Source organism: Ovis aries, chromosome 4, assembly GCF_016772045.2.
Source record: "Ovis aries strain OAR_USU_Benz2616 breed Rambouillet chromosome 4, ARS-UI_Ramb_v3.0, whole genome shotgun sequence".
Classification (NCBI taxonomy): domain Eukaryota; kingdom Metazoa; phylum Chordata; class Mammalia; order Artiodactyla; family Bovidae; genus Ovis; species Ovis aries.
Genome location: NC_056057.1, coordinates 48,294,545 through 48,306,665, shown reverse-complemented (window position 1 = coordinate 48,306,665; position 12,121 = coordinate 48,294,545). Strand labels below are relative to the sequence as shown.

The window sequence follows — 12,121 nt, the reverse complement described above, 5'->3', positions numbered from 1 at the left end:
TGAGCATAATGCCCTCAAGGTCCATCCATGTTGTTGCAGATAGCAAGATTTCATTCTTTTTAAAATTAAAAAAAAAAGACTCTCTAGTTGCAGCCTGTGGACTTGGTTGCCCCATGGCATGTGGGATCCTAGTTCCCCAACCAAGGGTCAAACCTATGTTCCCTGCATTGCAAGACAAATTTTTGACCTCTGGACTACCAGGGAAATCCCTCATTCTTTTTTATGCTGAATAGTATTCTGTTACGTGTGTGTGTGTGTGTGTGTGTGTGTGTGTAAATATACACACTACAGTGTCTTTATCCATTTATCCATTGATGGATACTGAAAGTTGTTTCCATATCTTAGCTATTGTAAATAATGCTGCAGGGAAGTGTGCTTGTATCTTTTCAAGTTAGTGTTTTTGTTTTATTCAGATAAATACCCAGAATTAGAATTACTGGATCATGTGGTAGTTCTATTTTTAATTTTTTGAGGCACCTCCATACTATTTTCTTTGGTGGCTGCATCTCCACATCCTCACCAACACTTGTTATTTGTTATCTTTTTGATAACAGTCATTCTAACAGATATGATATCGCATTATGATTTTAATTTGCATTTCACTGGTGGTAAATGAGGTAGAGCATCCTTTCATGTACCTGTTGCCCATATGTATGTCTTCTTTTGAAAAATGTCTGTTCAGATCCTCTGTCCATTTTGTAACCAGATTATGTGTTTTTCTGCTATTGGGTTGTATGCGTTCTTAATATATTTTGGACATTAACCCATTATCGTATGCATAAGATTTGAAAATATTTTCCCCATTCAGCAAGTTGCCTTTTAATTCTCTTGATTATTTCCTTTGCTTGTAGAAAACTTTTTTAGATTGATGTGGTCCCATTTGTTTATTTTTGCCTTTGTTGCTTTTGCTTTTGGTGTCAGATTGAAAAAAATCATCTCCAAAAGCTATGTCAAGGAGCTCACTGCCTGTATTTTCTTCTACAGGTTCTGTGGTGTCAGGAATAACATTCAAATCTTTAATCCATTTGAGTTGGTTTTTGTAGATGGTGTAAGATGTGGTCCCATTTCATTCTTTTGCATATCGCTGTCTAGTTGTCCCAAGACCAGTACTTACTTACTTTTGGCTGTGCTGGGTCTTCATTGCTGTGAGGGTTTTTCTCTAGTTACCGCAAGTGGTGGCTGCTCTCTAGTTGTGCTTCCAGGCCTTCTCATTGCTATGGCTTCCCTTGCTGCAGAGGACTAGCTCTAGGGTGTGGACTTCAGTAGCTGTGGCTCCTGGGATCTAGAGCACAGGCTCAACAGTTGTGACACACAGGCTTAGTTGCCCCACAGCATGTGGGAATCTTCTTGGACCAGGGATTAAACCTGTGTCTAATGCATTGGTAGGTGGATTCTTTACCACTGAGCCACCAGGGAAGCACCCCAACACCATTTATTAAAGAGACTATCTATTTCCTATTGTGTATCCTTGGCCCCGTTGTTATAAATTAGTTGACTATATATGCATGGATTTATTTCTAGGCTCTCTATTATGTTCCATTGAGCTATGTGATTTTTATACTAATACCACACTGCTTTTATTACTATAGCTTTGTATTACAGTTTAAAATTAATGCGCATGGTGCCTCCCCTCTTCGTTCTTCCTTCTCAAGGTTAGTTTGGCTATTCAGCTTCTTTTCTGGTTTTATACAAATTTTAGGACTATCTGTTCTGTTTCTGTAATGCCATTGTATTTTGATATGGATTGCATTGAATCTGTAGATTACTTTTCATGTTCAGTCACTCAGTTGTGTCTGACTCTTTGCAACCCCGTGGGCTTAGCCCGCCAGGCTCCTCTGTCAATGGAATTTTCCAGGCAAGATAGATTGTTTTGGGTGGTATGGATGTTTTTATTGTATTTATTTATTTGGCTGTGCTGGGTTTTAGTTGCAGCACACAAGATCTTCTATCTTTGTTGCAGCTTTCAGGATCTTAGTTGTGGCATGTGATCTCTTAGTTGCAGCATGTGGGATCTAGTTCCCTGACCAAGGATCAAACCCTGGCACCCTACTTTGGGAGCATGAAGTCCTAGCCACTGACCACCAAAGAAGTCCTGGTATGGACATTTTCTTTATAATTTTGTTTATGTTATTTATTTTTGGCTGTGCCTAGTCTTTGTTGCCTCATGGGCTTTTATCTAGTTGCGGCAAGCCGAGGCTACCCTCGAGTTGCAGTGGCTTCTCGTGTTGTGGAGCATGAACTCTGGGGCACGTAGGCTTCAGGAGTTGCAGCACATGGGCTCAGTATGGACATTTTAACAATATGAATTCTTCCGGTCCAGGAACATGGAATATCTATTTATTTGCATTTTCTTCCATTTCTTTCACTTAAGTCTTGTTCTTTTCAATATTTAAGTCTTACTCTTCCTTGGTTAATTTATCCCTAGATTTTTTATTCATTTAGATGCAATTTGTCAATGGAATTGTTTTATTAATTTCTCTTTCTGATAGTGTATTATTAGTGTCTAGAAACACAACAGGTTTTTGTGTATTGATCCTGAATGTTACTAAATTTATTAGTTCTAAGAGATTTTGTGTCCACATGGCCACTGAAGTACTCTTTTGGCGGCCGATAGAATAGCTCAGTGGTGGAACGGACACATGAAGCCCATTAGTTCTGACCTCACGGCCCAGCTAAACAGTTCAGCATAATGGAGCTGCAGCTTGAAGGCGGAGCTAGAATCTACAAACAGGCCAAACAGAAAGAGTCTTGACCTCCTCACTCTGCAGTGTTCACAGGGAGGAGGCTACAGTGCTGGGGGCCGTCCCAGTTTGTGCCAACTTGAAACACACGGGCTTTGCCACAAAGCAAAACATGTAGGCTTGCATATACAAGGTCCAGGACTTGGGTGGGCAGCACGGTCCTAGGTTCTCTGTGGCCTCTTTCCCTTTGAATGGTGTTTTCCTTCAAAAGATCCATTGGCTCTTCCATTTAAAAAAAAATCATAAAATTGTGGGATTTAGAGCTGCAAAAGCACTGAGGTTTGATTTAGTTCAGTTTCCCACCCCATTTTGTCTATAATAATGCTATTTGCCACTTGTTGAATAATAATATGAAATATTTATCGGATATGTACTGTGTGCCCAGAGATTTTCTGAGTGCCCTGTGTATGTCAACATATTTGGCAGTCACAGCAGAGCTTTGCCGAAGCTCATTACTCCCAGCGTGTCGATGAGGAAACTGAGGCACAGGGAGTAACGGAACTTGCAGTAAGACAGCTGGCAAGTGGCAGGATCAGGATTCACACCCAGGTTTGTGTAACTCCAAGCCTTAGCCCCCTGTTTCACAGAAACCCCAACACAAAATTATATACCCCATTTCACGCAGCCAATGAACAAGAGTATCAAGACTTGGGGCCACAATGCTGGAAAACAGGAAGTAGTTCCGTATCTTCTTAATATAGACTCAACCCCACATATGTGTGCATGCGCAGGCGTATGCATGCACTGTCTTGCTCTCTCCGTCTTCCACCTCTGCCTTCCTAGTGTTTGAGGATAGTCCAGTGTCCGTGGCTGGATTAAAATGCATTTTGAAGTCACTATGAAGTGACTACATCTGTATGATGAATGTTACCCAGGGCACGTGTGGGTGTCTCCTCTCTCACCGGGGCCAACCCACTGCCCAGAGGCCAGATAAAGAATGGGGCAGGGAGGCTACTACTTTCTGAAGCCACATCCTGGCCCTGCCATTCAGCACCCAGAGGCTTGGGTTGTTGTGGTCGTTGCTGTGCATGCTATTGGGTGGGTAAAGGGTCTCCTTGCTGAGGATTTCTGCAGGGTCAGAGCCTGGACAGAGAAGCCATGTGTATGAAGGAAAAGTTTCCGTAGCCCAAGGTCCCAAGAGAATAAAGAGGCCACAGGGAGGAAGTGAAACAAGTGGCTTTGCCCAAGCAGAGAGAAGCAGGGCTGCCCATGGCAGCCTCACCAGAGATGGCTTTGGCTCTGTCGGACAGGTGGACAGCGCCCTGGGACTGCCCAATGGATGCCTGAAAGACCCTGGCTCCTCTGAGGCAAAGAGAAGGTGCCTGGATGCTAACTCAGAAAAGGGCTGTGTTGACTGTACCCATTCAAGTCTGCACTCTGCATATGTTAATTAACCACCTGCACTGTGGATAACTACCCAGAGAAGGAACTGTGGTCCAAGGGCTGTACCAAGATCAAGATATCAGGCTTCCTGAGTGGTGTTCAGGCTATTTAAAGAAGGGGATTCCAGGTTTCAGATTCCAGCTCATACCTCCAGGTTTCTTATGGCTTAAGAATTCAATTCTTAATTCAACTACATTTCAGCTTTGGTAGTTGTAGGGCCAGAGGACATTTAAGAGGTTATCCAGTCACCCTGGCTTTTGGGAGACTCCAGAATTTGGGACACAGTTCAAGAGGGGCTCCTTTCCTAGTCTCCCTGGCAGCCCAGTCTTTGAGCATAATCTTGGCCAGACCTTTTATGATGGCTCTCTCTGTTCACTACTGCTTGCTGAAAAGCAGAAATCTACTTCAAAAGCACTGTGCACTCCTTATGTAATTGGCTTTTCTGTCACTTGTGGGTTTTTAGTTTGTCCTTTGTCTGTGAAGCTGCCAAATCCTAACTCTTCCCATCTCCACCAAAAGTTCCAGGTATACCCCTGATTTAAATACATATCAGATTTGCCCAAAATGTAGTCTAATCGTTCCTAGACTTAGTCGCCCTTTCTGAGAAGGTCTGGACCCCTGACCAGTATCCACTGTACCTGCTCCTGCTCCAGGTTGAGCAGAAGCCCTGGGCTACCTCTCTGGTGTGTCTGTTTTGGCCATAAGCATCTTGGCTGTAGACATCTTTGTTTGCCACAGGCATTTTCATTGCAAACATTTTCACTGCATAACTCATTGGCTGTGATAGCAATATTAAATAACAGAAACTAAAAGCGAAACATTAAAAAAAACATAGTGAAACAAAAAATGAGAATTAACAAACAGAAACAAATTAAAGTCTTTATTGTGAAATACAAACTATTTCGATACTTTTTTTTTTCTTTATTTACCTTTGGCTGCACTGGGTCTTCATTGCTATGCAGGCTTTTCTCTAGTTGTGCCAAGTGGGGAGCTGCTCTCTAGTTGTGGTGCATGGATTTCTCATTGTGGTGGCTTCTCTTGTTGTGGAGAACAGGCTCTAGGCACTCAGGCTTCAATAGTTGAAGAGGTGGGCTCAGAAGTTGCACCTCGCGAGCTCTAGAGCGTGGGCTCACCGTCTGTGGTGCGTGAGCTTAGTTGGTCCAAGGCATGTGGAAACCTCACAGATCAGGAATGGAATCCGTGTCCTTTGCATTGGCAGGCAGATTCTTATCCACCATACCACCAGGGAAATCCCTGAATACATTTTCATGGCATGGAGAAGGCAATGGCACCCCACTCCAGTACTCTTGCCTGGAAAATCCCATGGATGGAGGAGCCTGGTGGGCTGCAGTCCATGGGGTCGCTAAGAGTCAGACACGACTGAGCGACTTCACTTTCACTTTTCACTTTCATGCATTGGAGAAGGCAATGGCAACCCACTCCAGTGTTCTTGCCTGGAGAATCCCAGGGACGGGGGAGCCTGGTGGGCTGCCGTCTGTGGGATCACACAGGGTCGGACACGACTGAAGTGACTTAGCAGCAGCAGCAGCAGATTCATGGCAATATTGCGCAAGTAACTGATTTTATTTTGCGGGTTGTACATAAGCGCTTGTCTTCCAAGTCTTTCATTCACTTTATTTTATTTTAATATTCATTTATTTAGTTGTGCCAGGCCATAGTTGCAGCTCTCTGGATCTTTATTTGTGGCATATGAATTCTTAGTTGCAGCATGTGGAATTTAGTTCCCTGACCAGGGATCAAACCCGGGCCCCCTGCAGTGGAAGTGCAGAGTCTTAGCCACTGGACCACCAGGGAAGTCCCTTAACAGTATTTTATACTTGGTTGTTGTTGATTATTCTCCTCACTCAGCATCACATTTTTTTCTGTTTCACTGTAATTTCTTCCTTCATTGAGCAAGGTGTCAGTTTCCATATACTAGGATGCACATTGGTAACTAAGCTCAGTGTTGCCTTGTGAAAACCTCCCACCATTGTGTATTCTTGGTGTATTGTCACTTGTCCCTTGACAGACGTTCCAGGGTTCTATGGGAAACGTGGCTTAGACTCTGTGCCTTCAAATCACTCGAGGATTTGCAAACTGATATGTTATCATTTTCTAGTAGTCTGCAGTCAGGTTTGCCCTCTGTTATTTCACACTTTTCCCATAAGTTTTATCACCGTATTTTCTATTGAGTCAATATACATAGTGCTTCTCATTCACCATTTTAGGACCACATGTCTACTGTTCACTGTATAGACCATTATGAGAGCTAAGATTTATGCAATATAAGAATAGGAGTCCTGCATCAGTGGAGAAGTGAAACCAAACTGTCAGACTAAACTGTCATCCAATTATTCTATCTTCTAAGGCAAGATTGCCTTACGGCCAATTAGTTCTGCAGTGAAAATGCAGCGAAGATGCTTACAAAGAATGTTCCTAGCTCCCTTCTCTAGGGTTCAGTTATTGCCATGGGGCGCTTTTGAATCCTAACCTAGGGAACCAAGAGACAAGGTGGTGCCTGAGTTTAGGAAACTAGAACAACCCACAGCCCCGGGTAGCAATTTTGTATGTGGAAGCTCTTTAACCTACAAGGCCTTCACAGTTGCCTGGATTAATGACTGTAAAAACTACCCATGTCCTTGGAGGGAGCCTCTCAGGTCTTCAGAGGTGGGGGAGGGTCTACCCGCCATGGGTGCTCATGGACTGAATGTGGGAGAAGGGTGTTCCTCAGAGCAAAATCAAGATCTGTTAGTGGAAGAAGAAATGGGATGGGGTGGGGGAATGAATTCCAAAAAGGCCAAAATGTCATTCTCCCTAGCTAGCCACTCCTTTTTGTCTTTGCTGAGCTTCCTTTCACTAATCTGTCCTTCAACTACTGATTGCCAAAGAAAAGAAGAATCTCTCTGTCATAGTGGGGAGTGCTCATGGCCTGGCGACTGTTATAGCTTGCTCTGTGTTATAGTCTCGCTCATTCTGAAAGCTGGAGGTAATATGGAAACGCTGTAGGCAACCTCATTCCTGGCCTCCATTCATCATCTGTCTGTGATGTCTTTCATACCTGGAGCTGGTGCTGCTTCGCTCAATCTGGAGACCCTCCCGCAAGACCAACCCTTTCTCCCCATTCGCATTCCTGTGCTACAGCCTTCCTTCTGCTCTGGACTTCCTGTTCTATTTTTGAACAGTCAGAGCCTGGACACATGCCTTGGCAAACTCAGAGCCCCTGTGAATGGTAAGCATCCAACCTGAATACCTGCCCTGCACTGAGTGCCCTGGGTTTGCCCCAAGTGCAAGGTGGTTGCTCACCTCCCATCAGCTGTCACCCTCCACCCTCCCAACCTGGCTGGCCACATTTTCTCCTCCTGCTGTCAGCTGTTGAAATGCAAACTGTGTGAAGAGGTATTTCCTTGCCTGGGAGATTCCAGAGTTTACAGGTCTGTGCTCTGCCTCGCTGGGGTGCCCTCAGCAACCACACCAGAAGGTGACTGAGGCCCTGCCTCTTTGGAACAGTGAGTCGAGCGCACAGTGTTGTAGCTTCCTTAAATCTTCTTCAGTCCTGTCCGCCCAGAGGGTGGAGGCGGATTCCAGTTTCTGTGGGTTTTTCTGATCACTTAGCACATGCCAGGTGGCACACAGGAACCCAGAATCTGGGCCACAGACTTTCTGTCTCTAATCCAAACAAGAACCTCTGCAAAATGTACCGCACTTCCCGTGGGCGCTCGAGCTGGACCCGTGTGGGTAGGTGCCCACATGAATGTTCTTCCCTGTGAGTGGCGTCCTGCTACAGATTACCTGGGAGAGCATGGGGGCTACCTAGCTTAGGGACAGGACTCATTCTAAGAGGTCACCTTGTCATTGTATCTATGTCTGGTGCTTTGTTGTTGCTGCTATTGTTTTAAAAGGGGTGCTGTGCTTAATTGCTCAGCTGTGTCCGACTCTTTGCAACCCCATGGAGTGTAGCCCGCCAGGCTCCTCTGTCCATGGGGATTCTCCAGGCAAGAATACTGGAGTAGATTGCTATGCCCTCCTCCAGGGGATCTTCCAAACCCAGGGATCGAATCCAGGTCTCCTGCATTGTAGGCCAATTCTTTACCATCTGAGCCACCAGGGAAGCCCAAGAATACTGGAGTGGGTAGCCTATCCCTTCTCCAGGGGAACTTCCTGACCCAGGAATCAAACCGGGTCTCCTGCATCTCGGGCAGATTCTTTACTAGCTGAGCTACCTGGGAAAGGGAGAAGTTTCAAAATGAGAGTTGTGGGATCAGCTTGGGTAACAAAGAATTTATCAGATTTAATCTTTACCTCCCCCCATGTCCTTCCCTTCATCATGAAAAGATTTTTAATGCATGATGACATTAACCATTTCATGGTTTTAAAACTTACAAAGAAAAAATTATCATTTTCAACTCCTAATTTTCAGTTACTTATATTCTATTATAAAAAACCTTAGAGATTAATGACAAAAGACATATACTAAAGAATGGGTATGAATATGCAGTTCATAAAAACAAATTCATGTGACCAAGCATGAAAAATGTTCAACCTCACTGATAAATATTAAACCAATGTTTTTCACTTATAAAAATGGCAAAAGTTGATAAATTAATAGTACCCAGTGTTAGTGATAAAGAAAGGAAACAGACTCTTTGGAGCTGGTGGATATGTAAGTAGGGGCTCCCTTTCTGCCAGGCATCTGACTGCATGTATCAAGGGCCTGCAATTAAAATTTTTTCTTCTAGGAATTTATATGAAAACATATATATATATATATGGAAATGTATATAAGCACTTATTTAAAGGACATTCACTACAGAATTATCTATAATAGCAAAAAATTGGAACCAGTAGGAATGTCAAACAGTAAAGGCTGTTAGACTATGAAGTAGACCTCTAAAAATATTTTTTAATATTTCATGACAAAGAAATTTCATGATAGGAGAAAAAGAGCATTTAACAGGGAAGCCCAATAGATTTTACGGAAAAACCCAAATGATGTTTTTGGCCAACACAATATAAAGTGCTCAGTACAGTCATATTTTAAAAAAAAAATGCATGTACACATATCTTTAAACCAAAAATGTAGTAATTATGGGTAATTTTTATTTTCTTCTGCATTCATACCTGAATTTTCTGAATTCCTTATTACATACTCATAGCTTATATAATTAGATTTTTTTGTCTTAAAGAATGGATAACTTGATAGCTGTGCCAGAGTTAAGGTTCCTGAGAACCTACTTTGATTTTGGAGTTTTAAGAGTTTGGATTTTTTCTGGACCAAAATCTAAAAGGATCAGAAAAGAGTTGAGCTCCCATGCAAAGCAGAGTAACTACCTTCATAAAGATCCCCAAATCCTGAAGGGAATAAGGAAAAAATGAGGTCTGCCCAGGTTTTCATTTTGCCACCTGGACCCATTCATTGAGAATATGAAGGCTAACTACTTACATGTCACAGTGGGATTTTAATTTATGTAATGGAGCTATTATTATTATTCTTTATCTTTAAAATAAAAAACGTTTACATTCTGCTTGTATCTCCTTCTCCTAACTGAAAGGCGTGCTTCATGGTGGTTTAGGGATGGTGTCATTGTTCCCTGAGGCTCCCTTCTTCCTCTCCCACATCCTTTCTTTTTTTTTCTCCTTCCTCCTTTTTGGGGAAAGGAGGGATCCCTTTTCCTTACCTGTGCCTTAAGCCTGCTAGTGTCTGGTTGGGATGCCCCAGCCCCAGCAGAGATATGAGGGCTACAGGGCTGGAGATGGCTGCTTTGGCCCAGAAAGGACTGGGGTCACCATTGCAGTATTTGGTCTGTGCTTGGAGCTTGGTTTTTTTTTGCCACCATTATATCTGCTCCACCTCGGGGATATGGATTTGTGTCTGTTTTCTGATAGACATGCCAGTGGTGACTTCCTTCTGGGATGCCAGGTTAGTCAGGTAATGGAGATGAAACAGGGCCAGTGCTTAAATGTGAATTTCTGCCATTCTCAAGGGAGCACTTCCTTCCCCGCCACCCTTGGGATTAGAACCCTCAACAATATTGGGAACCTGGGCTCCACGTGGGTGTTAATGTAATGCCTTTAGGCATTGTTTAGATAGCTCACCTCTCTAGTTATCCAAGACCATAGCACCCAAGATTAAGATCAAGATTAAGGATTCCGTTATCCTTAATCTTTCTGAAAACTGGTCTCAGTTTGGTCACCAAAGGGACTGAGCATTCATACTTTTGTAAAGTGAAAGTTGCTCAGTCGTGTCTGACTCTTTGCAACCCCATGGACTATACAGTCCATGGAATTCTCCAGGCCAGAATACTGCAGTGGGTAGCCTTTCCCTTGTCCATGGGATCTTCCCAACCCAGGGATTGAACCCAGGTCTCCTGCATTGCAGGCAGATTCTTTCCCAGCTTAGCCACAAAGGAAGCCCAAGAATACTGGAATGGGTAGCCTATCCCTTCTCGAGGGGGTCTTCCTGACCCAGGAATCAAACCGTGGTCTCCAGCATTGCAGGCAGATTCTTTTACCCACTGAGCTATCAGGGAAGCCCCAAAAGTGAAAGTGAAGGTAGCTCGGTCTTGTCCGACTCTTTGTGACCCCATGGACTATACAGTCCATGGAATTCTCCAGGCCAGAATACTGGTGTGGGTAGCCTTTCCCTTCTCCAGGGGAGCTTCCCAACCCAGGGATCGAACCCAGGTCTCCTGCCTTGCAGGTGGATTCTTTATCAGCTTAGCCACAAAAGGAAGCCCAAGAATACTGGAGTGGGTAGCCTATCCCTTCTCCAGTACATCTTCCTGACCCAGAAATAAAACCAGGGTCTCCGGCATTGCAGGCAGATTCTTTACCAGCTGAGCTACCAGCGGAGCCATACTACTGTAAAGCATGATGCAAAAGGACATACACTTTAGAAGATTGGGAAGCTCTGAGGAACCACTGGGGCTGCCCATCACTGAGAATTTCCTGGGTTTAGATACGGGGCGGTGTACTTTATCTAGTTATCTCACCCAGGTACATTCCATTCTCCACGTGAGGAATAAAGGAGCCTTAGAGAAATTGTTATTTGTCCAAAGTTTCCAAACTGACACCTGCTGCTGGAGCCAGGTTTTGAACCCATGCCTATTCCTTCTGGCATGCCAGGCTGGCTCATGGAGCATTGGGCTAAGCCGAGAAATCTATAGTTAGAGTTTCACTTGTGATATTACTATCAGCCTGGGCTGGGAAATAAGTTTCCATCAGGTTTGCTTCTGACACAGGCTTCTTAGACTTCGGCATGTAGCAGATTGGCCCGGAGAGCTCGTAAAGTGCAGATCTAGGGTCTGTGAGGCGGTTTGCTGTCAGTGGTGCTGATGCTTAGGGCACACACCCGAGGCCTCCACCTGGAATAATGCTGCCCTCAGTATGGAGGCAGGCAAAGGCTTCTGGGTGCAGAATTTGGATTTAAGTTCTGATCCTGCCAGTTAGAAGGTGGCTTGGGCAAGCTCCTTACTCTCTCTGGACTTGCTTACTCATCTTGAAAATAAGGATTTAAATGGCTGCTACTTCTTAGAGTTGTGAGGATTAGATGAGATAAGCCATGTGAAGTACTTACAATCAATAGTTCTTAATCAGGATTTGCTTTTATTAGTAGCACATGGAGCCACAAAGTCCTGGGATGAAGGGAAGTGCTGCGGCCTTTGAGTCAAAAGGTGTGAGATCCTATCCAGGTCTCTTCTGTAAGCCCCAAGTCTCCCTGGGGGAGGGGAGGTCTGCAGAGCCCTCATTTGCCTCTGGGCGGAAGGGTTAATGTGTACCTGGATAGTTTCTTGTTGTGGGGACCAGTAAGTCACTCGGATCCCAGGGCTTACCCTAGAAGGCCTCTGGGACCTCCTGACAGGTGTCCTGAGGATGTACACGTGACCTCCAGGGCCCGCATCAGACAACATGGATAGCATGCAGTTAGCATGTGCTGTTGGCCCTCTGGAGTCCTCTTCCGCCCTTGAGCCCTGAGTCGCCCTTATGGCCACTGTGCCTGC

At 44.4% G+C, this 12,121-nt stretch overlaps 1 protein-coding gene and 1 non-coding gene across 11 annotated transcripts in view; one reads left to right on the top strand and one right to left on the bottom strand.

Moving 5' to 3' along the window:
- The window catches only part of ATXN7L1 (ataxin 7 like 1), a 260,215-nt gene that overhangs the window by 161,402 nt on the left and 86,692 nt on the right, over nucleotides 1–12,121 (top strand). The gene's annotated exons all lie outside the window — the stretch shown is intronic.
- TRNAG-UCC (transfer RNA glycine (anticodon UCC)) lies at nucleotides 5,867–5,939 on the bottom strand. Its single transcript has one exon. It is a non-coding gene; the product is annotated as a tRNA-Gly (tRNA).